The sequence below is a fragment of the Lepisosteus platostomus genome, chromosome 11 (assembly GCF_059453375.1).
Source record: "Lepisosteus platostomus isolate fLepPlt1 chromosome 11, fLepPlt1.hap1, whole genome shotgun sequence".
NCBI lineage: Eukaryota > Metazoa > Chordata > Actinopteri > Semionotiformes > Lepisosteidae > Lepisosteus > Lepisosteus platostomus.
Window position 1 is genome coordinate 48,532,747 of NC_142621.1, and position 27,120 is coordinate 48,559,866.

The 27,120-nt window shown below is 46.8% G+C and overlaps 1 long non-coding RNA gene across 3 annotated transcripts in view; it reads right to left on the minus strand.

Moving 5' to 3' along the window:
• LOC148652945 (uncharacterized) overlaps nt 1–27,120 on the minus strand; it is a 50,242-nt gene that overhangs the window by 16,507 nt on the left and 6,615 nt on the right. For all 3 annotated transcript variants that reach the window (XR_015925485.1, XR_015925483.1, XR_015925484.1), the window contains exons 2-3: nt 14,122–14,228; nt 9,695–9,820 (exon numbers count right to left, since the gene is read on the minus strand). This is a non-coding gene — a long non-coding RNA (uncharacterized LOC148652945). The remainder of the gene's footprint in view (nt 1–9,694; nt 9,821–14,121; nt 14,229–27,120) is intronic.

The window sequence follows — 27,120 nt, forward strand, 5'->3', positions numbered from 1 at the left end:
AACTGAGAACTGCACAAACCTGCATGGTAATCAGGTCTAAACATAAATGAAAGATTAAACCTTTTTTCATAATTTAGTCTAGAAGCCCTGTCTATGGGAAGGACTCTGTTGAGAGACTCTGCTGCTTGCTATTAGGTCTGTATTGTTTGCACAGGAGGAAAGATAGTTTCTCCAGTTCTTCAAACTGGAATGTTACTAAGAGTTAGAGTTTTCACAGGGCCGCTGGCACCCCAGTAAGGGCATTTGAGCCCCACAGATTCCCACGTGGTAAAAACCATCACACAAGATGTACATGAAAAAGCACAGCTCCAGTGCCAGTGTTTCTCACAGACATCCAGCCAGCTCGATCCTCGCGGGGCTGGACTGATGTTCTTGGTCCAGATTTGTTCTGCTCTAAAACGCAGGTTTAGCTGATCCCTGAGCGTTCCTTCAGCTGGAGAGGCCAGCTGTGCTCATCTGACCCCAGGTTGTATGATTCAACAAGACGCACTTATTTACCCAAAGGGTGGTAGGAGTATGGAACAAACCGGACAGCCATGTTGTTAAGGGTGATGCCCTGGCTTCCTTCAAGACATGGCTAAATGAGATCCTTGGATAACTACCAAATAGATCACAATGAGCAGGGTACACTAGTCCTTCTTGAACATGACCCAGAACCCCCCCGATTCACAGCTCCCCAGCTGTGCACAGTCCTCCTGTCACTGTCAGCCAGCTCTGTCACGGAGTCACAGCCCAAAGAGGGCAAAGGTCAGCCCCAGGGACCAGGGAGGAGAGTCCTGCGGGGACGTCGCAGCTGGGACTCCTCTCTCAGGGCTGGACGTCCACCTCGCTCACCATGCAGCTCCCCTGGGAGAGACTGTGCGTCTGGCTCTGCTTAGCGCACAGTGAGGGTGCAGAGAGGAGAGGAAAAAGCACGAAAGCCCAAGCCCTGACCCCCTCCACCCACAAACTCACCCGCCTCTGCCCACACAAGCCTCCCCTTGTAGCTACACAAGTCTTTCCGATTGCTAGCTAGCCTGCAGCTCATTAATAGCCAGTGCATTCCTTACGAATCTCACGGAGGTGCTAGCAGCAGACAGCCCTAGCCTGAGACTGGTAGCTGCGGACAGCAACAGGGAGCCGGAGGGCGCCGATTGACGGGCAGTGCGCGTTCTCTCCCCCCAGTTTGGCCGCGCAAGCCCCTTGCCAGGCTCGTGTTCTGCGCGCTTCGTGCAGAATTTATGTCTCGGCGTCGCAGCCAGCTCCACAGCCACGGTCAGAGGCGTACCGCCATAAAACATTTTCAAGCTCCTGCCAGATCGCTGAAGCATGATCACTGAAAAGCGTCGCTATCCAATATCTGCGCTACCTGGCAGAGCCTGCGATCTGCCACCGCGCAGCCTCTCTGCCACGGAGAAACGGCTTCAAACTCCCACTGACAGTGATGGACGAGTCAGGAGTCACACCAACATGGCGCAGGACTCAAGGCAGAAAGAAGGAAAAGATCAGCGGACAGCAAGCAAACGGCAGGTGGAGCTTCTGAGCACAGGTACCAGGCAGGAAAGGTTCAGCTGCACAGCTGAAACAGCCCCCAGAACGAAAGGCAGGAGGGTCCAGCTCACTCTGCAGACTGTTCCCGTCGTTCACTGAAAGGGAGACTGAAATTAATTATGCCCAGAGTCTGTACTTGCTTTATGGAGGTTCAACTGCCGCCCCTGGGCGCCAGCCAGTTCATTTCCCCACTGGCAGCGAAGGCGCTCAGTCGGAACTGTCCGTCTCCTCCCCGAGGGCGCTCTCTCGGGCTACACCAGCGTCAATCCTCTCGGGAAGGGTCTCGGGGAGCCGGGACTCTCGGAAAGTGTGGTCACCGAAGTGCACGAAGCAAGACTGAAATGCCCGAGGTGTCGTGGAACTGAGAACACAAGCAGCTCCATTAACTTTCAGACTGTCGGGGGGCAGGTAGGAGAGGAGCAGTCACTGGGGCTGAACTCTTAGCTCAAGCTGCAGGCAGGAGGGAGATCAAAGCCTTTTCTCTCCCACCTCAAACCAGCCGAACAAGCAATCACAGCACAGCACAGCCAGCCCTGCCTGGAGCAGACACTCTGAACAGCACTGGCCACCGCAGAAAAGAGCAACACGGCTTCTACAGGGATCCTGACTGGAACACTGACCCTGCGTGACTTTGAAGAACAATAAAAAGACATTAAAGAAACACTGGAAAAGACTCAAGAACATGTCCTGCTGCTGGCTAAGTGGATTTCACCTCTATCAGCCTTGCAGGGAAGATGGCTACAATTTTCAGTGCTAAGGGTCTGGGCTCACTTAGGCCCTGAGGCAGCAGAAAGAGACCAACTGTGCAGCAGTTTAAGCCATTTTTACACCTGGCGCTGGATATTAAAAGACCACCTTATGTTCATTACATCTGCTGGCAGACAAACAAGCATTTATATTAACGACACCAAATGATGTACAACTCATGCACCAGCCTGAGTTCAGCTAATCCCTGAAATTAAAGAAATGAAACAGGTATGCTATGAACGCTATGAAACAGGAGTTCTAAATCAAATCCCACCCTTCCACTTTCCTTATACTACAGGATTCAGAGGCTGAATATTGTAGCCGAACCCCACACCTGGACACTTCCTCTCCTTACATAGCTATGCAATGCACAGGGCAAGAGAGGTAGGAGAGATAAGAACAAGCAGATGCCAAGAGCTAATTAGGGCTTTTCACTGGTCATGAACCCCCAACTCTTGATAGTTCACGTTCTAGTGTTCTTCTGGGACCTCCTAATTAGGAAGGTCCTCCTAATAGGACTTTCATGCACTTCCAGAGTAAAGCAGAACCGCTCTATTGTACATCTGGGAAACACATGGCCCTGGAGAGCTGCTATGTGAATCATAATTTCTTGCCAAGGGTGCAATCCTGGCTGCTGAACTTTAGGATCATACATCAAGTCATGAAATAAAAGCTTTTAAAATATGCAGTCTTAACAAATGCATCCCTGGAATGTACACACTCTCCTCTAGCTCCTTCCTCGGGAGCTTCCAATAACTCTAGAGCGATTCCTGCGCTGCGCTGGATCAAGAAGAGGTCTCCGCGTGACCACGCTGGGAAGGAGGTAACAGGTGATGGGTGGTGCAGAGCTGCTGCTGGAGTGATACCTCTGTGAGATGCAGGCTGGGACAGCTGATCATGAAAACAAGGTATCAAAAGCTCAGTCATGTTGGCCATGTGCTGGGGCTGGAACACTCCAGCCTCCCCCAGACCCCTTCTCTTAGATCAGGAATGGAAGAGCTCAACATTTTTACTGCGAGAATTGTAGAGATTTGAAACTGTGCATGTGCCACAAAGAGAGAAGAAAGGTGAGATAAATGTTATTATCAAGATCATGCAGGAGGCCAGATTAGGTATCGTCCTGCTAGCAGCAGTCTCCAGGCAGAGTGACAGATGCAAGCCCAAGTCAGAGGATCATCGCCAGTCGATGACAAGAACACCGAAGGGTCAATGAAGAGCTCCAGGGACTGAGGGATAATTAAGCTAATCGCAGTTCTTAAGCTTTAACAAACTGAAATGCGAAGGCTGCTGTATTCATCTCCTTAATTGCTCTGTGATTTCGGAGTAGTGGCTACGGACGAGCTGGTGATGATACAGGGCTCTGGAAGAGAAGGCGATGCTGCAGACTGGAGAAATCTTCCAGGACCGGCTGGATCTCAGACAGAGGCTGCGACTGCTGGGGCTCTGTAGCACCTGGGACAGAGGACCGCAGCTCAGAGCAACACGCCAGAGCCCTTCCGATTCGTTTGCTTATACTTTGTCAAAAAAAGTGTGGAGAAAAATGCCTTATAGATGTTGCCTTAAATCATCACAAAAAATTCAAACCATATAAAGACACCTGGAAGCAATACCTACAAGCCATCTGGAAGCTGCAGATGAGAGGTGCTTACGTCATGAGAGACAGCCAACTGTAACCACTGTACCGACGTGTCTGCGCTGGGCAAAATTTGTTTTCCAAATAATTGGCTCACTTAATCAAGATCAGAGGTGAGACAGAGTCAAAGGGTTATCACACAGTCAGTTCAGCACTAATTCAGCCACATCCACCCGGTAACTGTTTGATCAATCCAGTAACTCTGAATTACACATCAGCAAGCCATTTGCTTCACAAAGAAGCTTCTTTTATGAATAAATACAATTAATTGTGAGCCAACATAAGCTCCTGCCAGTCTGTTCAGTCTCTATTGTTATATTCCAGCTTTTAAAGAGCAAATGACCTTGTTTCATGTCATGCGCTTATACAGTACTTTAGGCTGCAACTGATTCCTTCTCACTAGATCAAAAATGATACCAGGAGATTCGCACAAATGCACAACATGAACAGGCATCTGATTTTTTTTCTTTGCTTTTAGCAGGAGCATTCGTGCGCTTCATCTTGAAAATGATCAAGAACAGTGTCAGCAATTGATGTGTCACGGGATTATTTCTTGCGGTTGACTTTCTTGTGGAAGCTGTGCCCTGGGATTCTGGGAGACGAAGCCTCCCTCTGTCTTAGCCCACGCGGGAGCAGCATGCCCTCTTGTTGATCCAGATGTTCGCCTTTCCAAAGCCCTTAAGCTACTGTACACAATCTGGTCTGTTTGTGGAACAGGGAGTTCTGCAGAACTACCTGCAAGAGGGGACTGCCTCACAGCGATGCCATTACAGCGTCTAATGAAGAGAGATCACAGCGGCAAACACATGAACTCCTCCACAACAAATTGAGCAGGCAGCGCTGGCAGTCACCTCTCAGACTCAACTGCACTTCTAAGAATGTCCTCCTAGTTAGGAGAATGGCAGTGAGATAGAGTAAATATGTGCTTTTCACCAATAACAAAAGGAAGTATTTCACAGAAACAAACTCCAATGTTTTCCTACTTTTTGATGCAAACAGAACAAAGCTTTTGCCTTCCAGCTTGAATATTACCCAGCAGTTCTGTTGTTTTCATGAGTACCAATCGTACGAAACGGGTCCTGATCTATACCCCTCATTTCACTACGGCAGCCACAACTTTTCAGGAGCATCTGTAAGTTTCTGCTTCCTGGAAAAATATTTTTTAATTTTTAATTTTGCAGAGAAATGAAGATGCATCAGTATAGTGCCTTGTCTGCTTTCAGTAAAGAATACAGCTTTAACGTGGAGGTCAGTGGCCGTGTTACCTGTTCTTCCCTGTTCCGTTTCCTGTTCTACGTCTCCCTCCAATCCAGAATGCGCAGTTGTTAAGCACCTCCGCCCCTCAAGGCCCCACTGCTGCAGCTCCAGCAGAGCCCAGGCTCAGACGCAGCCTCTGTCAGGGCCAGCTGCCAATCTCACACTGAGCCCCAGTACCTGCAGGAGAGCTGATCCCAGCAGCCCCCCATCACATTCACGGTCACTCAGCGTTGTCAGCCACACAGAAACTGGCAGGGTCTGGGCTGCAGGGCCCAGTCTTTAAGGGTCAGGCCAGTACAGATCCCCACTCTGCACAACTGAAGGCAGGGGAAGTTCCTGCACTCCCCGAGTCCAGACTTTTTAAAAAACAAACCACGCGGTCTCAGCTCGGGATAATATCTCCAGCTCTCTGCCATGCAGGTCTCGGCTCTGCAATCTGTAACATTACTCTTGCATGACGACCCCTGGAACAGGAGAGCCTTATCAACATCAATCTAATTCCAAAACCCTTGGTCTGCTTCCTTCACCTTTAGTTCTTCCTTCCAAGGAGAACGAACAGCTAAGATAAACGACAAGCCTGAGTGTGCAGTAACTACAGGGTGCTGTGATGCATGGATTGCAAACCCCTCAGCCTCACACACCAACTTCATCTCTCTCCCTGTTTTCCCAGGTTAGTACCGTGACTGGACACGTCTGCTTCCTCTGGCCGAACCACTCAGGCTTGGTTTCCACATGGCTCGGGGACCCACAGTGCCCCTCAGTGCGTCTGGCTGCTTGCCGAACGGTGCCTCACGCAGGTGTGGTCAGGGAACCATGGCAAATTTCCGGATCTCCCCAGGGAAAGAAGAACAAGGAGCTCCTGTATCTGCCGTGTGCCCACGGTTTTCCCACACCGACACCGCGCAGGCACGGCACCTTCCCGTGATTTACTCTCCCCTCAGAAGGACGGCAGGGGTTTGCTGAGCAGAACTAACTAATGAAATCAGATATTATTACGTGTGCAAAACCACTAATTGAGTGGGAAGGGAGACCGATCTGGATTTTTAAAAGTCAGCAACAAAGTCCCTTTAAGCCTTCCAAAAATAAATTCTCCAGGCAATGACAAGTGCTGCTGGTGATCATTTTAAAGCACCTTAACAACCATCCAGGGGGGAACATGAAGTCGGGCTGAGAGGATGGTCCTTCAGCAACAATAACAGAATGGACAGCACTCCGGGAACCAGTTCTGTTGGAGAGATTGTGTCTTGAATTCCTAGCGCCCCCTAGCAGAATTCAGCAGCACTAGCAGAATTAAGTTGACCTCACAGTGACTGGGTTCTTACTCTTCTCCAGACTCCTCCTTTCTGGTGAACCTGGAGCGCTCAGTGCAGAATCTCTGTGTCTGACAAGAGGCCAGAGAGGGATTCCATACAGGACGTGCAGAAACCGGACAAGAGGAGTCCACTCTTGGAAAGAGGAGTCCACTCTTGGTTCTGCTTCTCCAGAGTCTCAGAGCAGCTAGTGGCTGCACTGTGAAACATCCTAAGCATGAAAACCCCTTGATTACAAAGCAAGGGACAGGTTAGAGTAACCAACAAACCCCACCTGCATGTCTTTGGGAGGGGCAGCCACTGAAACATGGGAAAAACATGAAAACTCTAGAGTCGAACCCAGGACTGTGGAGGTGTAAAGCAGAATTGCTGACCACAGTAACATGCAACCTAAGTTAAAGTCTGTTTCTATCAACAGAACAGAGTGAATGCTATCTACAGATCTGTGTGAATCCTCTTTTGGATACAGAAATGCAGCAGGCATAGAAACAGGAAAATATGGGATGTTTCTCGAGGGACACTTTTTCTTCTTCCTGGACTGGAAGCCTGTCAGTGCATGAAGAGGCCTGATTTGTGTGATATAAGGCAGACTGCAGTACTGTAGAGAGAGGAGGGGACCCAGAGAGGGAGTGGGGAGCTGTACAGCAGCACTGTGCTCCGGGTTCGAGTGGCACTGAGTGAAGCACTGCCCCCAGCCAGGCCCTTTGACAGAGATCAACTGACCACTGGAAAAGTCCACTCTCTGGGCTTCTTAACTAGCCGTGCTTGCTTATCCTCCTGTGAAATATTACCACCGCTGTTCGAAATGAAGATTTCTGTAGATTCCCTTGGCTGTTCTGTGTGTTTTACAGTGCTAATCTGTAGTGTTCTGCACTCACAGAGTTACTGTTTCTGTAGTAAACACACACAGGAGCATGCCTTCCTCTACCTGGAATGAATGGAGAAGACTATTTCCTCAGTTGTCTGTACAACAGCCTTACAAGTCAAGCAACTGGCAAACTCTCTGTCCTAATCCTCACAGCAGCCTCGCTGTTCTGCCCCCAGCAATTCAGCCAAGCATCAGGGTAGTGCTCTCCGAAATCCTGTCTGCTGGTTCGGGGGGAGTAGTGTCGTTAATGTCTTAAGTGTGATTAATGATCCTCATTAGAGTGGACATGAGAAGTGTGCAGGTTGTTATAGGGGAGGAGGTGACAACACAGAGCCCTGTCTCGCAATTAACAGCTTTTATCCACTGACCTTTCCTGCTTCTGCCTGTGGCTCTGCAGAGCCAGAGCTCTTGAGAACTGGGCATAATTTACCTCAGAGTTTCAGCATAATGGTGAATCACGACTGTCAAAATATTTGCCTTCACCTTGCACTTACGCACAGCTCTGTGCCAAGTGTAATGGAAAGCACTCATGTGAGTGCAGACCCTCTGGTGGCAGAGGGAGCAGTGTGGTGGAGTGTCTCCAGAATGAATACTGGCAGATAGCTGCAGGTCTTGAAGAATACAGATAATGCCCTGTGTTTGCAGAGTCTGTTACAAAGTCTAATCTCTTTTCAAACAGTGGAAGCAGTTCATCTACAGGATGTGCTACCACTGCTAATGTGGACTGTTAATTAAGATCATAGTCTTCACAGGAGATGATGTCGTAACCACACAGGTATGATCACCTGCAGCCCAGGACTTCTGAAGTACAACGCAGAGAAGCACAAGCTATTTGGCACTTTGAGCTTTGAGAGGACACAAAAAAGTACTTGAAACAAATATTTATAACAGGTTTTCTTCTACTGGCTGGAGAGTGGGGAAGAAACGAATGGCGCATTTCCAGGGACTCATTCAAACAATTTGTCATCATGCTTTGTCATTTATAAGAAAAATGTTGTAAGGGATTTGCAATTTAATGTTTAAAATAATGTCTTTTTTTAAATGGCTTGCCAGTTATGTGCTGACATTAACCATGTCTAGAACCAGACCACTCTGATGGTTCTGGCCTGGAAACCATAGAACCTCAGGGGAAGACTGCCTGTCATTTATTTGGATCTGTAAAAAGCTTCATAAATGGGGCACAAATTGTGCTTTGATTTACAGTATTGCAGAATGGCACAGACAATCTACAGTTCCCTTGAGTCTTGCAGATTCTGCCCTTGCATTTCTGTAGTGTGTGCTGCTGACAGTGTTGGAGCTCCCAATGTTGGAATGAAGGAATGGCACCAAATGGCAGTCTCTATGAGTCTTGAATAGAGAAGGTTATGAAGATATCGATACAAGTATTAACAAAAACAAGATTTCTCCTGAATGAACAGTGAAATACGAACCAGAAGAAACTCTGTGGGAGTGTATTTGAAACTGAGAACGGAAGCCACTTCTTTACCCGAAGGTCTGTGGGAGTCTGGAACAAGTTGCCCAGCCCTGCTTTTAACACCAATATCCTCACCACATCATCTTCCTGAGGCCACAGAGCAATCAGGTCTCCCTCGTCTCGTCACGAGTCCCTGGGTTTCCAGCAGCTCTCAGCTTCCAGCCTCTTCCTCACCAGCCCTGTCTCTGTCGGAGTCTTTCTGCGATTCCCCTAGTGTGGGCTCAGTTTGGCACTCCCTATAGTTTTTTTTTCAAATTTTATTTGCTAACAATCCCAGGATTTTTGGAATCCAGTGACCACATTTTCTACAAATATTTTAAATGAGGTTTTGCTAGTGTATTGTAAAATTGTGACATACTTAATAAGCCTGGATTTAAATTCTGCAATTTTAAATTCATACCTCAAAACTGTCTGCCTTTTTATCGTCCCTCCAGAGAATTCAATTCCCTGTACCCGTTTCCCTGTTTTTTTTAAAGAGAATTCCATGTAGATGAAATTCACAAACACCTGAATTAAGCCTGTGAACAGATGAGACACCTGTGGCGTCAGCCTGTTAGATAACACCGACGACACTATTAGTCACGTCAGAGTAGGATTCCTCTGCTGGCTGTAGGATTTGAACCGGCAACCTTCAGGCCACAAGCACAGATCCTTAGCCACATTGCCACCGCTCCGCATGTGTGATGGAATGTGGACGCCTGTGGGCTCTGTGGGCACACCAGTGCTGAGCCACAGAGGAGTTTCAAATGAGATTTGTGTCTGGATTCTAAACATGAACATGAGTCACTGTGGCAATCGAAAAGTCAGCAGCGAGAAATGTTTAAAGTGGGACCTTTGCGAGAATCTGCAGGCCAGCTGGATGAGGAAATAATTACCTTGTTCTGTTCCCGTCACTCTGTTCTGTCGTCTGCTGTATCCCAGGCAAAGCCAAAGGCCATTTGTCCCAACGTCGCGCTCACTCTGAAGAGCAGACTGCACCCGAGGTAACAGGGCTGGCCTGCCTGATTGCAAAAACAACAGACAGAAACAATTAAAAACCCTGCCTGATTTCAGAAATAAATTAAACCTGGGATTTTTTCTCCTTTGGTTTAGACTTGTACCAATATTACCCATTAAGCGGCATTTGTTTTTTTGAAAGCTGTGAATTTTCTTGGAAAATCAAGTTTAGGTTCATTTCCAGGGAGTCTTGACCTGACATGCTTGCTGGGATTATTTGTCATGATTGCATCAGGGGCAGGGGATCGGACCCGGGACAATCTAGGAGCACTAGCACTGATGACTTGTTTTTGCGCTGGCCTATCGCCCTGACCAAGGGAGGGCAGTAATAGGATGCTTCACAGGCCCGGGACAGACCAAAGACCGATGACGCCAGCAAGAGTGCAGGTGTCCATAGCAACCCTGACTTCCCAGCATGCCTCTTGCCACTACAAGCTCTAATATCCAATTTCAAGGGTAGAGTAATCGGTTAAGGGGTCTTTGTAAATGTTTGCACTGCCTAAAAATCAGAAACTGCTAGAAATGTTGCCCCAGGTCAGTGGACCTCATCAGCACTATAACCTTTTCAAACCCAGAGAGTCTGCAGCCCAATACGTTGCAAACCGACCGTCTCCCTTGACAGCCCAGCTGTGAAGACACAGGAGGCTGTGACTAGGGCCCTCACTCTGCCATCTTCTCAAGAAACCAGGGTTACTTGGCCACAGCATTCCAGCGCTTTAACACCACGAGAGCTGCAATTGCTAGTCATCTCCTCAACGGAGAATGATCACGACACTAATTATCCCATTCAACACGTTCGGCTGAGGACTGAGGGACTGCAGGTTGAGAGGAGCCCCTCTACATCATGAAGTAAGAGGAACAGAGGGCGGTGGTAGCAGTTGAAGGATTTATTCAGATGAGGCTTCAGGGGTCCGTACACATACAGTAACAGAGAGTGAAAGACCCCTGCAGTGCCCAGGAGCTGTGTCGTCATGCGCCTCCCAAGTTTGCACTCCGGAAAAGTACCTTCAAACCAGACCTGAAGCGTGAAACGCGGATCAGGGCAGGGACACTCTTGGGATTTCCTGCGCATGCTGCCAGGTGAGGGCCGGACTACAGTGGACATGAGAGGAGCGCTGGACAGACATCAGGACCTCACGGGGAGCCCTGCTAGTGCAGGTCAGGATTATCTGTGACTCCGCTACCCCTTTCCTGTAAAAATATCCCAGTGAAGATCCTGCCTTTTTTCAGCAAAACCACTAGAACATTTTCCAAAGAAAAAAAAAACAGAAGCAGAAAGCCAAGCACTCTTCAGCTCCCTACCAAATGAGCTCCCAGGGATGAGTCACTTCCAGTCCTGAAGGGACGCTGACCAGTTCGTATCCATCCCTGGCCTGTCCGCAGTGTGGAGTGATTAACGCTAACGGATGCGAGAATTCAATTATGCCCGCCCGCGCGAGGATGCGTTTAATTGTTTCTGCTGCAGAGCTAAGTCATGTCAACTGGGTTCCCGGTGGAAACCACTGAAGGCAATTGCGCCCGAGAGCTTGGTCTTGATTCTCTGCCTCTCGCCAGGAGATCAAGCTGTCCTGTCCTCCGGGCTCACTGCACAATAACTGGACTTGCTTCATTTCAGCGGACAGGTCCTCAATTTGCATAAAATATCGAAACCAAACACCAGCTTTTCTTAGATTTGTATATTTGTGGATTTTCTTTCTGTTTTGTTCCAGTTCCGTGTACTGCAACAGAACAGAAGGCACATTTAAATATCACCATACAGGAAAGAGATAAAGGACCAGGAAAATAATATAAACTCAAAAGAAAACGCATTACAAACCTTTATTTGAAATAGCAGCATTGAATCTAAAGGGCTTGTGTCAACCTATTTATTCAAAACATGTAAGTGATTAGTAATTTCAAACACATCCTTCAACTTATAAAACTAACTAAGCGATGAAGAACTAAGTCTTGCACATTAAAGGTTTCCAGAAGATGCCAGAGTCAGATTAACTGTCCCTCTCCGCTCCCTCCTTCGAAGAGTGGAAAAGGAGCCTCTCTAGCAGCTTCAGATTCAGGATTGATTCCGCTCAAACACCCAGCCTCTTCAGCGCCGGGAGCGCTTCAGTCACAGAGACCCCACGTCGGGTGAGAAGGCAGCACGCAGTGACCGTCAAGGACAGCTCTGTGAGAAAGACCCGGGTTCGAGACGCGTCTACGTGGAGCTGGGGAGATCCGGAGAGCGGGAACCGAGGACTGTGCTGTTACTTGGCAGCTCTCTTCCATCCCCACTCCGGACACCAGTGAGCGGCGGGCGAATTCAACCTCGCTGTGACAGCCAGGGCAGGAGCTACAGCCATACCGCTCCGCAAAACAATCCCACACACACGTCCCATCTAGATCATGCTATTAAGAGCAATTTCCACCTGCAGGGATGTAAATGGGTTTTTATATTAATATGCTACATGTGCAGGAAAAGGAAACACAAAACCTAATTACACAGCCACCTGCACAGAGACAGGAAGCAGAAGCATGCAAGAGCTAAAGACAACGCAGCTCAGTAATGCCAAGAGCGGTGATGCTGAACCTCTCCAGTGCTGCTGTTCCTCCACATCTGGAATACTGCACAGCTCCGCGTCGCACGGCCTAGAACTAGAGGAGTCCGAGCAGGTTCAGAGCCGTGCTGATCCCTGGGGTGAGTTATGAGTGCAGACTGGGAGAGAATAATCTGAGCTCTGAAGGGTACAATTCTGAAGGGAAAGAATAAAGCTGGCACTAGTTTTATGTGATGCTGTGGTCAAAGAGACCAAAGGGATGAATATGAAAACATTTCAAGAGCAGACTCTTCCAGGGCCTGCTTTTTCATTTTAGCAGGACTGGATTGTCAAGTCAGTGTTGTAGAGCTTCCTTTCAGATTCAGCTCGTTGCCATGATGGAGACATTGAGTTTACACAGAAACGTCAAGCTCCAGTGCGCTCAAGTGTCTGATCCCAAAACAAAATATTCCTCTTTAATAATTTATTCTAATTCCATATGCCTGAAGGGAGTGACATGAGAAACTCAGAGGGAGCTTGTTTCATTGTGCCTGAGTGCTTCCTCATCCCTGTCTGCCTCTCAGTGGCGTCTGAGGTCCCTCACAGTGACAGTTAACTCTCCCAGTGACTAAGCTGGAATCTGGCTGGAGATCAGCCTCTCTGCAGGCTGTGACAGTGGGGAAAAAGAAGGGCTTTGGGAAGATGCACAGAGACTTCCGATCGGATTCGTTTAGATTGACTGATGCAGCTCCGGGGCTGGCAGAGGAACACGGACCTGTGGGCAAACTCGAAATCAAGGGTGTGAAAAGTGATGCCCACGGATGCGAGAGCTTAGCTTGTGAATGTGAAGTCCAGCCCAGACTCCTGGAAGCCACTGTGAGGCTCTGAGATCAGGCTCCAGAGCACAGCTCACCCTGGGCTCCTCACAGACATCTCTCCTTGCATCTCTGTCTCCTTCCTCCTTGACTTGTCTAGCTCCTGTAGCTGAAAACAGCTCAGCAGGGACTGAAAGTGTGGCAACTAATCACATTAAGGCAATAGTTGCATTAATGTATTATTATATATTGAAAACAAAAGACATCTACAATAGAGAAGAATAAAGCTGAATATGTAACTGTCTGACTGAGTGAGCCTATCCATTAAATTGGAAAAAGAAAAACAGAAATCAAGCGTTTCCACACATGTCCGCGTCCAGGGTTTAAACACCAGCCTTCCGCCTGACAGTCTTCGTCAGGCCCTGCAGACCTCACGTGCCTGAGCTTGCAGATGAGTCTATATCAGCTTGGTGATGCTATGTGATCAAGCTGCCTGTTTTCCTGGCTGTTCCCTTCAGCGTGCTGGGAGCTGCAGGAATTGGTGTGAAATTGAACTTGAGCAAAGTGCACCACATCAGTCACCCTGTAGCTTCTGGTAGAGTTGGGCCGGCAGTGTCCCAGTAGACCAAAGGAAGCAATGTCTGAATGAAGAAGGGCCAGTCTGGGGCTGCTGGGATTTCATTCCTCAGCACATGCTCCTCCCTGCTCCGTGGGAAGAGTGCTCTTAAAGAGCTATAAATAAGAGCAGCAATCCCTCAGCAGGAACGTGCATGGTAAATCTGTTAGTCTCAGCCTGTCTTAACTCTGGAGAGCACAGTCAGAGAGACGCTCTCTGTCCCTCCCTGGTATTTGAGAATCGATACAGAGATACAATACAGAAAGCTCTTACACAAAGCACGACTCTGTTGAGTGAAGCTCTGGGTGAGCAGAGCGCCAGCTGCCTTCCATATCTTCCCACTTCAAACAAGGCAATTTTTTTACCTCATCAATGATCTGTCAGAAGACACCAGAGCTGTGTGTTGTAGATCAATTGTAAAATCCAGTGTCGATGCACACATGTGCTCCAAGTCCCCACCCTGGTCACTAATCTGTGAAAGCAAATGCAGAGACCAATTCAAACAGACTTTTAAAATATCTCCCACCATTGTCCTCCAATCAACTGCAGCAAAACAAACCTCTAACAAGACTTAGCTTCAGCAGCTCCTGTGATGGGATGAGGAAATAAAAATACACAGGTGCAAGTGAGAGACTGCTGTATGTCTGAGTCTGAATCAGAGTATTGCACAACTGAAGAGGGAATCACAGATGCCAGTCCATCCCACACAAACACTCAACAACCCATCCAACATGTTTAGAGCACCCAGGGGAAACCCACATGGACCATGCAGACTCCACACAGAAGTCCCAGCCCAGAATTGAACCCAGGACCCAAAAGCTGCAAGATATAAGCACTGCCACGCTGCTGTCACAGCTCTAATTAAGGCTGGACTTTTGACCTGAAAGAGGTGCAGCACAGTTACACTATTTGATGATTGAGAAATCATCTCATCTCATGTGGAGGCTAACATTTACAGACACTTCATTTTCTAAGAGGCCCTTGTGAGCTCATACTGCTGATCTGATGCTGAGCTCTCGGACTGGCTTCTCCCAGTGACTGAGAGAGACTCCTCTCCTGCAGAAGGGCAGGGTGTTAAGTGCCTTTGCTCCACAGGAGTCCCATTGACAGCAATTTGAATAAACTAACAACTGGAAGCTGTGCATCCAGGCAAAGGTGTTTAATGATTTCAGGTTTAACTACAATTCTGATTGCCCTGTTCTACAGTCCAGCTGGTATCTGAAATCTTTTAAAATTAATCAAAGCACAAATCATTCTAGGTATCCTCAGTTATTTCCTTTTTTATATATGCTTTGTGCATTAGCAACATTTTAACATTAATTAATCAATTAATTTTCCATTGATCCCTTGAGCTGGAACACTGAGTCTCCAGAGGTTATTTGCTTCTTTCATTATGCATGAATGAGCTTCTCCTGCAGGACCTCTGTAGGAGAATCAGCTCACAGGATCCACGAACCTCTGTGGAAAAACCTCAGCATCTTCCTCTCTCTCATCCTGGCACAGGCAGTTGCTTTTCTCAATTAATTTGTAAAAACAAGCCGACAACAGCTGTCGAGGGGAGACATCTGTGCTTGATGGGGGGTCCCTGACGATGCACAAGATAATCTGATGCCAGCAGCCGTGTCCCTGACTCCCACTGAAGCTGCCAGAACAGTATAACCCAGCCAGCGTCACTGGGACAAGGGAGCTGCTGTCCCATTGGAGTTCCAGACCACCTCTCATGACTAAAAATGCATTTCTTTAATAGAACTCATCCCAGAAATAAAATACTTAATGCATAAACTACTAATATTCAATTTAAAATAAAAGCAAGAGATAGCAGGAGGATGTGTTTATAAGTTTGTTTTCTATAAGGGATTATTTAAATTGCAGATTGCTACATTTAGTCTATTTGACATTTCGCTCACAAATCTTTCATTAAACAAATTGCTTTCAAGAGGTCTGCCAAAAAAACAACTTGTTGATAATTTAACATTTACATGTTGGTGAGTGAGTGATTACACTCTCTTGGGCATGCTGAATATTACAACAGCTCATCTTTTGTGCGTTAGAAACACTACTTCTCCAGCAGCTGCACTAATCAAGAGCTTGGCAATCCGGCTTTCAGGCTGGTTCTCTGAGGGTCATCATGCAACATTTTCCCTTTAATAAAAGACATTGATTAATCTTTAATACACTTTCATCTGTTATACAAGTGTCACCTGACCCAACTCTATTGGGACAGCCCATGCACACAATTCTGACCCACAGACAGATGCAACAGATTGTGCTACTGCAATGGGGAGGCAGGGTGGGGCAGGATGGAGGAACTTGCCCCAACGACACTCTCCAGATCACCCATCACCCCTGGTCACCTGACCAGTCCAGCAGAAGTTATTGGAGCTAATTTGAAATGTCAGCTGCTAGAAAAAACATTAGTTTTTAATTTAACTTTATAGGTGTGATGAAGTTTTAAGCAGCACTGTGACCCACACTAAAAAAAGAAATGAGGTGCAAAATAATATTTTAGTGGTTTCATTTAATTGCTGTCTTACTGTCTACAGGGGTTTCGTGCAGCTGGCTGACAGAGGAGAACTGGAGAGGTGACAGGAGACAGGGCCGTGCAGGAGCAGGACTTGGTCTTGGAAAGTTCGTAATCAACGGAACTTTTACAAGGGACACCTTTCCCCACTATATCTTTACACAGACATCGCTCAGGTGTCAGGGCTGGTCCTCGCAGGACCCACAGCTCTGAACACCAGCCGGGCCATTGGCAGTGCAGGCCTGTTCCTGGTCAACCCTCTGCCACCAGCTGTCTTAAAACCCTCGAAGGCAGAATGAGGGCAAGAGGATTTTCAATGTTTCCTGCCTCTTGGTTTTCAGAAGGCAAGTTTTAAATGTACAAAATGTGTAAGAAAGACAACGCATATCTTTGATCACTGCATGTGAAGTGGGGAGGAAGAGTGTTGTTAGTGTGTAATCCAGTGTTAGGGTATTAATTACACCAGTCCGCCCTGCTGCTCAGACGTGCCTGGTTAGCAGCCCTTCCCTCGTCTCTTACTATCATTCTCCAGTTCTTCTTAAAAGTGCACTTGAGATAGTTTAGAACCTTCAATAACAGGCCCTTGGCAGGCACACGAGACTGAGCAGCTGACAGCGAGTCGGGGAGAGAGGGAGGGACAGAGTGCGCTTTGCTTTTCCCCGCTGCTGGCTGGGAGATGTTGTGTTTCCTACGAAATCCACACCGGAAGTCCATTTTCTTCCCAGTGCTTTAGTGAAACTGGGGTTTATCAGTTTCCAAAGGTGAACATTTTTTAACAGGTCGGGATTTGGAATTGTTGTATTAAACTAAAGAAGTGTCCAGTACAGTGCTGAACTGCAGTGCTCCGGGTGGTCCCGGTGCCTGACTGTGAGCCCAAGCTGCGTCTCTGCAGCGCCAACATCATGCAGAACACCCAGTCATGGAACCTGAGCTGCGTCACTGCAGCGCCAACATCATGCAGAACGCCCAGTCATGGCTGCTCTGCAGTTGCCAGCTGCTCAAAGGCGACCCCATCTGGAAAGCCAGCAAGTCTTGCAGGGTTGTCCAGGCAGAAGATTTCATCAGCAATTAAATAAAGCTATCCATTATATCAACAGGTGGTATTGAGCTCCACAAATATTAGTTACTACTGCATTTGAGCAACCCAGGTATCCATGATTAAATAATTAAATATTGCCATTCAGTACATTCTGTTTTGAAAGAGAACAGCCAATACCTTGCTTCCCATTAGCAATCTCTGAAATACACTGTCATACAGTGTATACAGGGGTGAGATAAATGCTCTGCCTACCAAGGATTATAGAACTGCTTTCACAAACCCAGTCCTATTACAGCACACCTGACACTGACCTTCACTTACATTGTGAGGTTTTAGTTTCAATACTAGGACCTTGGAGAACTAAAAGTATAAGAATACAAGCACTTTCCCCGGTAGAAGAGTCATGTACTGGACACAGGGAGAGATGGTTCAGGCCCATTTCCAGGTTTACATGCTGCTAAAGAAGCCACAGTACGCAGATGCTTGAACCCATGCCTACACTTGGCAAGAAAAGGGTTTGTCACAAGCCAGGTTCTGAAACAATTAGCAAACAATTTCCACCTTCACGCGCCTGGCAAAGAGAACGAGCCCCCTGTGCCCGGAGACCCACGGGCCTAATGCAAGGCTAAACAAAACATTGCGTTTGATTGGCTTTTTCTGTCCATCCCTAAACACAGAGCAGGCAGAGCATGCCTCCGGGCACAGGAGATCTGCAGATTGCAGCGGGCAGGGGATCAGAGGACTCCTCCACGTCCCAGAGCCCTCTGTGAAACCCAGTTTACACAGCAGCTCCGCTTGAAAGCTTCCTCGTTCTTTCAGCTTCAGCTAGAATCAGGAGCCAGTCAGAATCTGCCAGGGGATAGTAGTCAAAATGGACAGAAACTGGTCTGATCAGACATAAGCAAGTTGCACTACATAATGTACCTTGAAAAATGTCCTCAAAAACAGGAAAGGGGAATTCACATCACATAGCATTATAGAAGACCTTTCTGTATGATTGCATAAAGTGCTGCCTAATTTGAGGTTAATTATTAATTACATGTTAATGAAACAGCCAAATGTTAAAGTCTCCTTTGGGAGGGAAGTAGCTGTAAAACTGGTCTTTACAGTCTCCAGATCTTTGGCTGTCGAGCTGCTGGAGCTGTGAAAGCAATGCAAGACAAGGCTGTCAACAAAGTTGTGTGTAACCACCCTACATCAGTCAAGTGGCAACTGCACAAACCTTTATTTTTAGACATATTTTGAGCCATGTATATTTCATAGAATTTCCTTTTAATTAAAATCAGTATGCAGTTTATTAGCCAAGAACACTAGCTTGCACTTTATATCCAGAAAGTAACTATACATTTGGGAATCTTGCTCTGCAATCCTAACTTCCATTTCCTAAATATTACTTCATTGGGCACAAACTAAATTTACGTCACATTTTTTCCAGCAATTAAGGCCCTGTTCTGAACTTGTCATGCCTGCATTAGTCACATACCGTAACCATGCTTGTGTCACAGGATGATTCCTCCACAAACACAGTGCAGGTACAGTAATAGTCCTGAATTTGTATAGCACTTGCCTACAGAAACCCAGATGCCCATCATCACACTTCAGGAAAATCCCGTTATGTAACTGGATGGGTTTCCATCCTCTCTCAGCCATTCACAGCAGCCGCCCTGGGCTCTGCCCCTGCCCCACCTCCAGTCTGACGATACAAAACCTTTTAACTGCGCTGCTCTGTGTATCTTTAGCACAACATGCAAACACACGCCTTTCACTTCCCCCTTCCTTCTGCCCGTAATGTAATTGTGTTGACAAGCACATCGATTTCAGCACCATTTAGCCCCAAGTGCACAATTGTTTTGGACACCCAGGCCTAGCGTGTCACTTTAATTAAGACTCATCGGCTACTGCAGCAATCAGTGGCCAAGCGTTCTGCTCCCCTGGGTCAGAGCCGGCCAGCACGCACATAGGCCCTTCTTTCTAAGAAGTCGTGATGACAAACATTGAAGACTCAGAGCCATCGGTCAGTAAGGTGCCTGAAACCACACTCTCAACCGAGGACATCGCCAGAGATGGAGAAGCAGCTGAAGGCGATGAAGAGAGACAGGGAGCCGACTTGGTGCGAGTTCCCAGAAACGACGCGTTCAAAAAAGCCGAAGCGTTATAGCACGTCATGAAACCTTGCTCAAACACCAATAATATTCAGACATGAGAAGTGGAATGGGTTAGGGGGGTTATAATGATATAAATAGGGAAATAAAGAGGAAAGACATCAAATTCCAAACATTTACAACGATTACACCTCCTACAGTCAGGGAAAAATGAGCATTACAAAGGCATTGAGTGCTCTTGACTTCTCCAGCACACCCAAGTAAGAGGGGTAACCCAGAGGCGAACCTAGGACAAAGACTTAATTACAGCATGACACACATGATGTTTCCTGCTTATATGCAGATATTTTCAGTTCTGTGACTACTAGAGTCCAAGACATAGAAAATAGAAATTTCTCTGACATCAGGACATGAATTTTCTGAACTTTCCAAACAAATAGGGATCCTGCCCAGGACTGATTTTCCTTCTATAAAACATTTATTCAGAGAAATTCCATTGGCTCATCTGTTTCTTGGGAACTGCAACAGTATTTTGTGTCACCTTGAAACTCTCGCACACTGAATCTCCAGAAATCACCTAACGCACATTCCCTGTCTACATTGAATTACCCAGATGGCTAAGTTATGTGCATCATTAAATCAGTTTAGCATGCTGCCAGGAAAAGTTAATGAATTCAAACACAGTGTAACAGACCTTTCCCAAACTGGCACCAATTCCCCAAGCACAATCATGAGAAAACAGACAAAACAGATCACAGAAAAAATAATAAATATTAAATAAATCATGAGGGACAGGAGGGCTGCCCAGTAGCACATATTAAGAATTATGTCAAAACTATGAGGAATTAAAGAAAAAAATGAAAAAATAATGGATACAGTAACACCAGAGCAAGTATGCTGAAGTCAAGGTAGAAAATTTATTTCCCAAGGGCATCCTTTAATATTCTCAGACTTGGAAATGCTTTTAGTAACATAAATCTGCTTCTAGCTATTCTTTCATAATGCATTAAAATTAAGTCTGGAGGTTCATATAAAATAGGTAGATCTGCATTAGAAACACTCTAAAGTATGTTAACAGACTCCATGTCACTAGGAAAGTCTGCAAATTATTAAATCATTCAGCCATATTTCCCCTGAAATTCATTTGGCCTTGAGTTTGCTTGCCGATCTCTCTCTGAAGCCTGGTTACAAACCGACAGTTCCATGAGAATTTATCTGTGTTGATCTTCAGTTTCAAGTTCCTTCTCCTTCCAGGAGTTCTCATAACTCATAACTCAGGAGCTGTTTACCTTGTGTCTGGCTGGGGAACTGGGACTCCTATTACACTTAGTCTGAGGAGGGATGGTTTCTTAAAATGTATAATTTACACTCTTCTCTCTGTTTGCAGCAGGCTGCCCCTCCTAACCCGAAGATTTAAAACTACAACTGCTAGGACTACTAGCAAGAGCAATAATGATTCTGAATTGGAAGACAAAGATGGTATCCCTGAGCTTGGAATTTACGAGCTTAATGCATTCCTGAAAACCCCTTGTGTAAAGAAAAATAGTAAATTCAAGACTAATTTATATGGGGAAAATTATAATGCTTTGCTGAGCCCAAAAAGTCCACCCATTTTCACCCATAAATGCTCAAAATTCACCTAAAATCATTTACAAGCACAAATTCCACTCATTATTTAATGCTATTCATCAAAATAATAATATATAATAACCTTCTACTGCATTTGTATTGTAAGAGAGATATGAAAAATTTCCCAAAACAATGGGTGATACTGTAATGATCATATTTTGCATTGTTTTATTTAACCAATAATAATTTAAGGAAAAAGTCTTTAAAATGACGAAGAGTAGGTGCTGTAGACTATTATTTGCACATGTAAAAGAGGACAAACTTCTAATTATCATAAACAGTAGCTAATGTAAACAATAAGTCCTTCGTCATTTCATCACCGTCCTTGATGGCTTTGTTCTTCAAATCAGCAAACAACCTTCTGAGGTGGGTAACCTTCTGCTGAATGAGAAGAAAACTTAACACTTGGTCTGATTTTCCATCCACGGCAAGAACAATTTTTCAATTTTTCCCCAAAATTGGATGCCTGGATTTGGAAACCGTTTTCAACTTTCAGCGCCGCCAATGGGGCGGAAGAGCCATCACTAGCTCAGGCTTCGGAAATCACCTCCTCATGCCTCAGAGACCCCACCTAGGTAAGCAACTGCTCTGTGAGATTAGAGGTCTTGTGCATCTCCAGACTGTGCAGCACCGAGTCAATTACTTGACAAGATCTAATCTGGCTGTGAATCCAGACCACAATTGCCAGCTTATCTTCCTTATCTTAGTGGGCCACAGGGTTGTGATATAAAAGCAGAAGTGGGCACCGTGGATTGGGCAGGAGATAACAAGGTGCTGTAATTTTATTCCTCGCTGTAAGTGTGTGCTGCATCCTTTTCTCACAGCAGGAGCAGATGTTTCTATTTCTGAATGGTATAAGACACCGTGTAAAGGCTTGTGACCACCAGCAGGATACATCACATAAAAGGTGCACTGCAGAGAATAGAGCCTTGATGGGCCAGAATTGCTCATCATGTCTTATGCAACCAGTGACAAGGTTTAATAGCTACATTTCTTGCTTTCCACTTACAGCTGCTGCACAGTGACAGCTGCTTCCTTACACCTTGGAAACCCGCACAATGGCCTAAACCACACGGACTTCTGCCCCTGCAGAAAGACAGAGAGCAGGAGAGGAATAGGGGGACACAGGGTGTAGAAGGACAGGGAGATCGAGTGTGGGGGGTGTCATCATGTTGAAAAGCAGAAAGCTAAGAGGTGAGAAGCTGTAGGATGGATGACTTGATTTGAGGCATAATGGGACTGTGATTAGGTTCAGAAAAGTGTGCCCATTAGGGCTAAAAGCTCCCACTATCTCTCGCCATCACACCTTCACACGAGGAGATGGACAGTGTCTTAGGAGTCATTATCAGGTCCTTTTCTGCAATCTTAAGTAAGATCCTTAAGGAGCTGAGCTCTTTAAATTGATAAGGAATGGGAACAGAAAGACAGCCTGAACTAGAGGTTAAACAGCAATCATTACCTACTGCTCCTGCATAATGCATAGGAAAAATAAAATCAGACATTTTGGTTGGGGGCAACCAAACTGGGGCACCCAAACTGCATCAAACAGATGTCTGCATCTGGTTAGCACAAACCCATCCTGTCAAGATCCTAAGATAGCGACGACGAATTATAGTTTGGCTATTATTAACCCCCCCCCCCCCCCCCCGTAGGAAGCCCAGTGTCTCGCAGGGTTACACTAAAGAGTCACGTCTGTTCTACTTCTCTTCCTCTCCCCCACCGGCTGCCGAGTGGGAACTCTGCCAACATGTGGCTGGCAGGACTTGTCTTGTTTGCCAGCTGACCATGCCCTCAGATCACCCTTCCCTCCCTCCCATCTCCCCCCACCTTCTCTCCCTGGCGAGACAAAGTGACATCTTGTCCAGAGAGCGGGAGGAGGTCAGCCACGCTCCTGCCTTGCGGGGCCGCGAGCCGGACGGGGAGTCTGCTGCGGAGACAGCACCTTGCGCATGAATCGGGCTCCGCAGGCCACCGCCTGTCAGTGCTCCGCAAGGCAGCCCCCTCCCCTCTCCACTCTCCCTCTTGCTCAGCCTTGCAATGCGAGATCCTGTCAGCCCCCATCAGCCTCAACCTTTAAGGCCTCACCCGGGTTTGCACGGCTGGACAGCTCGACCTCCAACACGCCTTCCTCTCGCTCGGACATTAACCTGCCGGCCTCCCTGTGCCCCCGAGACCAGCCTGTGTCTCTGCTTTACCACAACAGTAGCCATTAAGATAAGATCACTTTATTGGCCACATACAATTTCTTGTAGTAGGAATGTGTCTTTTCGCAGACCCCAGCTTGCTCTCCATGAGACACAGACAGGGAAAGAAGCTGGGGGTCAGAGCGCAGGGTCAGTCATTTATATGGCGCCCCTGGAGCAGCTTAAGGGCCTTGCTCAGGGGCCCAGCGGGATTTGAACCGGCAACCTTCCAGCCACAGGCGCAGATCCTAAGCCACAGAGCCACCACATCGCCCCCCGGCAGCAACACTTCAGATTAACAGGCTTTCTAATACAACATAAGATAATATCACAATTCCTTCGGGGGCTGGACAAGAACCTCAACTCTAATGTTAACACCCACCCCACCAAACCTGCTGCAGGTATTATCAGTTGTACCAGTCAGAGGCTTGTTTTAAAGTCTAACATACAGGAGGCACTGAAGTGCTTATGTTCAAGTTAAACAGCTTTTGAAAAGATAAGTCCAAGGGGAAGAGGCATTTTATTTTTTAATTGGTATCACTGAAGATAATAATGCAACTAATTCTGCATGTTTTGTGAAGTCAATATGTGATGATCTCCTTAGAGAAATGCATAATGGAGAAGAGAAGCTGATCGAACCTTTAGCCCTGCTGGCAGTGCAGGGACTGAGCCCTGTGTCCAAGGGGGCCCGATTGCTGCCCTGTGTCCAGGTAGCCCGACTGCGTTGACCGACAGACCGCTGCTCCTGCCCTGAGCCACGGGGTACGCTCAACTCGAATGGAGACCAGGCCCTCATCATGAAGAGGGTCCCTAACAGACCAGTATGTTTCTTATAACAGACTTTTATATGTATAACTTGTGCAGAGGTGCTAATCTCAATCCGGTGCTGAAGAAGAATTTAATCTGTTTATGTCTGATTACATACAATGAATATGACACAATGTCTTGGAGTTTAGGTGCTAAAAGCTGCCTTCATTGGCATATCTGCTTAGCCCTGGTCTTTCTTACACTCTGGAATTTGAACTTCCAGGGCACAATGTTTTTTGTTTTCATGCTCCACTGTGTAGAACAGACTGAATGCTGAAACCATCAGTTTATGGAAGTGTATTATACTCCACAGGTATGAAATTAATCTGCTACAACATTATACACAAAAAACACACAAGGAGGTGTTCCTGTGCAAGGCAGGAGCTTAATTGTGATTTTTAAATATACAAATTTTAAAATAATTGCCAATTCGTTGCATAGCATCACAAAATCCAAATATATGAATGGCTATGCTATGGAATCAGCGATCAGACACATTCCTGGGCTCAAAGGAATGCCCTTCTCGGAGAGTCGGAAAACTGAATCTCTGCCATCTGGACCAAGGACATCTACAAGATGACCTGATTCAAGCAGAAGCTACTGTGCAGTGCATTTAAAGGTGAGAACAGAAGGCTCATTCACTCAAAGAGTGCTGGAAGTGTGAAACACGCTATCCAGCCTGTGCTCTGGCTGATTTCAATAACGATCTGGGAGAGATCCTTGGCTCAATTAGTTACTAACTACCAAAAAAGTGAATAGGTGGGCTGTCTGGCCCCCTCTTGTCTGTAAACTTGATGTTCATTCACGCTGCTGACTGTTGCCTCTTTGCGATGCAGACTGGAGCCAGCGAGCCCAGGCGGGAGCATGGTCCCAGTGGGAAGCCTGACTGAAGTGCTGAAGGAAACAGGCCGGACTGGAGTCAGCTCACAGAGCGCCCAGGACTAAAATATTAAACAGGAACAGAGATGTTTCAGCTCTCCAGCGCAGCTGCAGTGATTTTCAGAAGCCTGACAAGGGTGTTTGGGGAAACAGCGCCCAGGGGAAGTTGCGGAGGTGAGACAAGGAGCAGCTTCTACTTCTCCATTTTAAAAAAACGAAGTGCTGCTGGAAGTGTTTGATTTAGTCCCAAACAGTTCCTCACTAAGAGCAGCCCTTGGAAAGCAAAGGTTAAAGCCCAGAGGAGCAGCCTCCTGGGCTGTTTGCTCATTCTCAAGCAAACATTGCCTCCTCTTTTACAGCCGAAGCTCCTTTTATCTGGACTTTTTTTTTCTCTTATTAATGCTTTTAGCTACGTGATAGCACTTTCTGCCCACATTAGTTTTTCCATGCAATTTACATCTGTACTAATCATTGTCAAAATTACACGTTCAGGCGATCTATTTAAAGTTTAATACGAGCAGCCAATTTGCCGGCCCTTAAGAATGAAAGAACATCAGGACAATGGAAGGAGCTGTTGCTGCTAGGCAACCCTCCACTTGTGTCCTTACAGAGGAGGAAATGGCCTGGTTACCGGACCACAGCCCAGGGCCAGGGGCTCTCCTGCTGATCGGAGCATCGACCGCGTTGCAGGAGGCAGCCCAGCCTAGTGAGCACAGGAGGCTGAGTACACCTTCATAGATAAAAGCAGGCTTTTCTTTTTCCAGAGCAGTCTGTGGTGAAGTTAGATCACGACCAGCTGGCTACAACCATAAAGAAACTGCGGACGACTGTTTTCCACATCTCTGCAATGCGCCTGTCTGTAACATGTGTTTTCATTTTAAATGAACACAGAACGGCATTCTTCAGGGTCTGCATCTCTCTCCACCCTGAAGGATTTACACAGCCCTGTGCTCCATTGTGGCCGACAACAGGGCATAAATTCTTGCAAGTGTCGCCTCACCGGAAATCTCCAGATCTCCTTTGGAACGGGATGAGACCAAAATCAAATATCTAAAAACATCCTTTCTGGAGCCCTGAGGCTCATTTTCACTTTGCAATGTATCTCAGAGGACTAGTGTGTGAGTGCGAGTGCTTTCCCCCTGGCCTCTCAAAGCAGATCGATTCCAACCACAATAATCTGGAGACAACCTGAGCGTCCTCACCCCTGTCAGTGCCTGTATTGTCTTTCTAAAATAACGCACAGCTCACAGACCCAGGCTCCTGCCTGTATTTATTTAGTTACACTGTACTCGACTAAGCCTTTAATTTAGCTTATGCATTTTTGTTTAACGTAACCTTTTGTTATTAATTGTATTGCAGCAACTAAAAGGGTTTAATAAAACACATCACACAATTTGGAATCCCTTTCTGATGAAGGCTGGACAACAATCAAACCCACTGCATCGCGTATTCCTGCTGTGCAGCTTCTAGGTCTGTGCTGCCGTATCCACAAGACTGTCTGCAGGCGACAGGCCAGTTGGCACAACTGCTGAAGGTGGAGTGTCCCAGCTGTAGCCACGCAGAGTGTTTCTGACACCACGTGGAAACCTCAGTGCCCCTTAATAGGACGTGATCGATGGAAAAGTTGAACGTGTACGATTTCACCAGCAGCCTAGTGGCAGTTTTGAAAGACCTCACTATATAATATAAAATAAGCTATCCAATTAGCAATTTAAAAAATTGCGTGGGCACGGATCTCTACTCATCTGCGTTCTGTTCTTGTGAATTGTGCTTTTGCTTTCTAAAGACATACCTGTGCCACTTGAAAAAAAAATCAATCCCCGGCTTGCTCCGGTCCTTTGTGCACAAGTGGATGCTGGCTTGGAAAATGCAGCTGAAGGGCTCTCAAGCCCGCGAGGGCGAGGGCTGCGCCACAGCTGCTGCAGATGTGCAGAGCAGCAGGGGCTGTACAGCCACTCAGGCTCTCCGCAAATGAAACACTTCCACTTTGAAATGGAAGCTATTTTCTGCACTTTGCTGGCAAGTTTCTCTCTTTTTCAATGTCCCATTAGTCTCCAAACAAAGCGAAAAGCAGAGGAGAGGGAGATGGACATGGAGAGAGAGGCACGTTGACGTACTTAAAAGTCTTGGCAGCAAACACTTACCCGCTGCACATTCAAGAGCCTCTAATCTAAGCAAAGGCATGAGACAGTGACTGAACACAG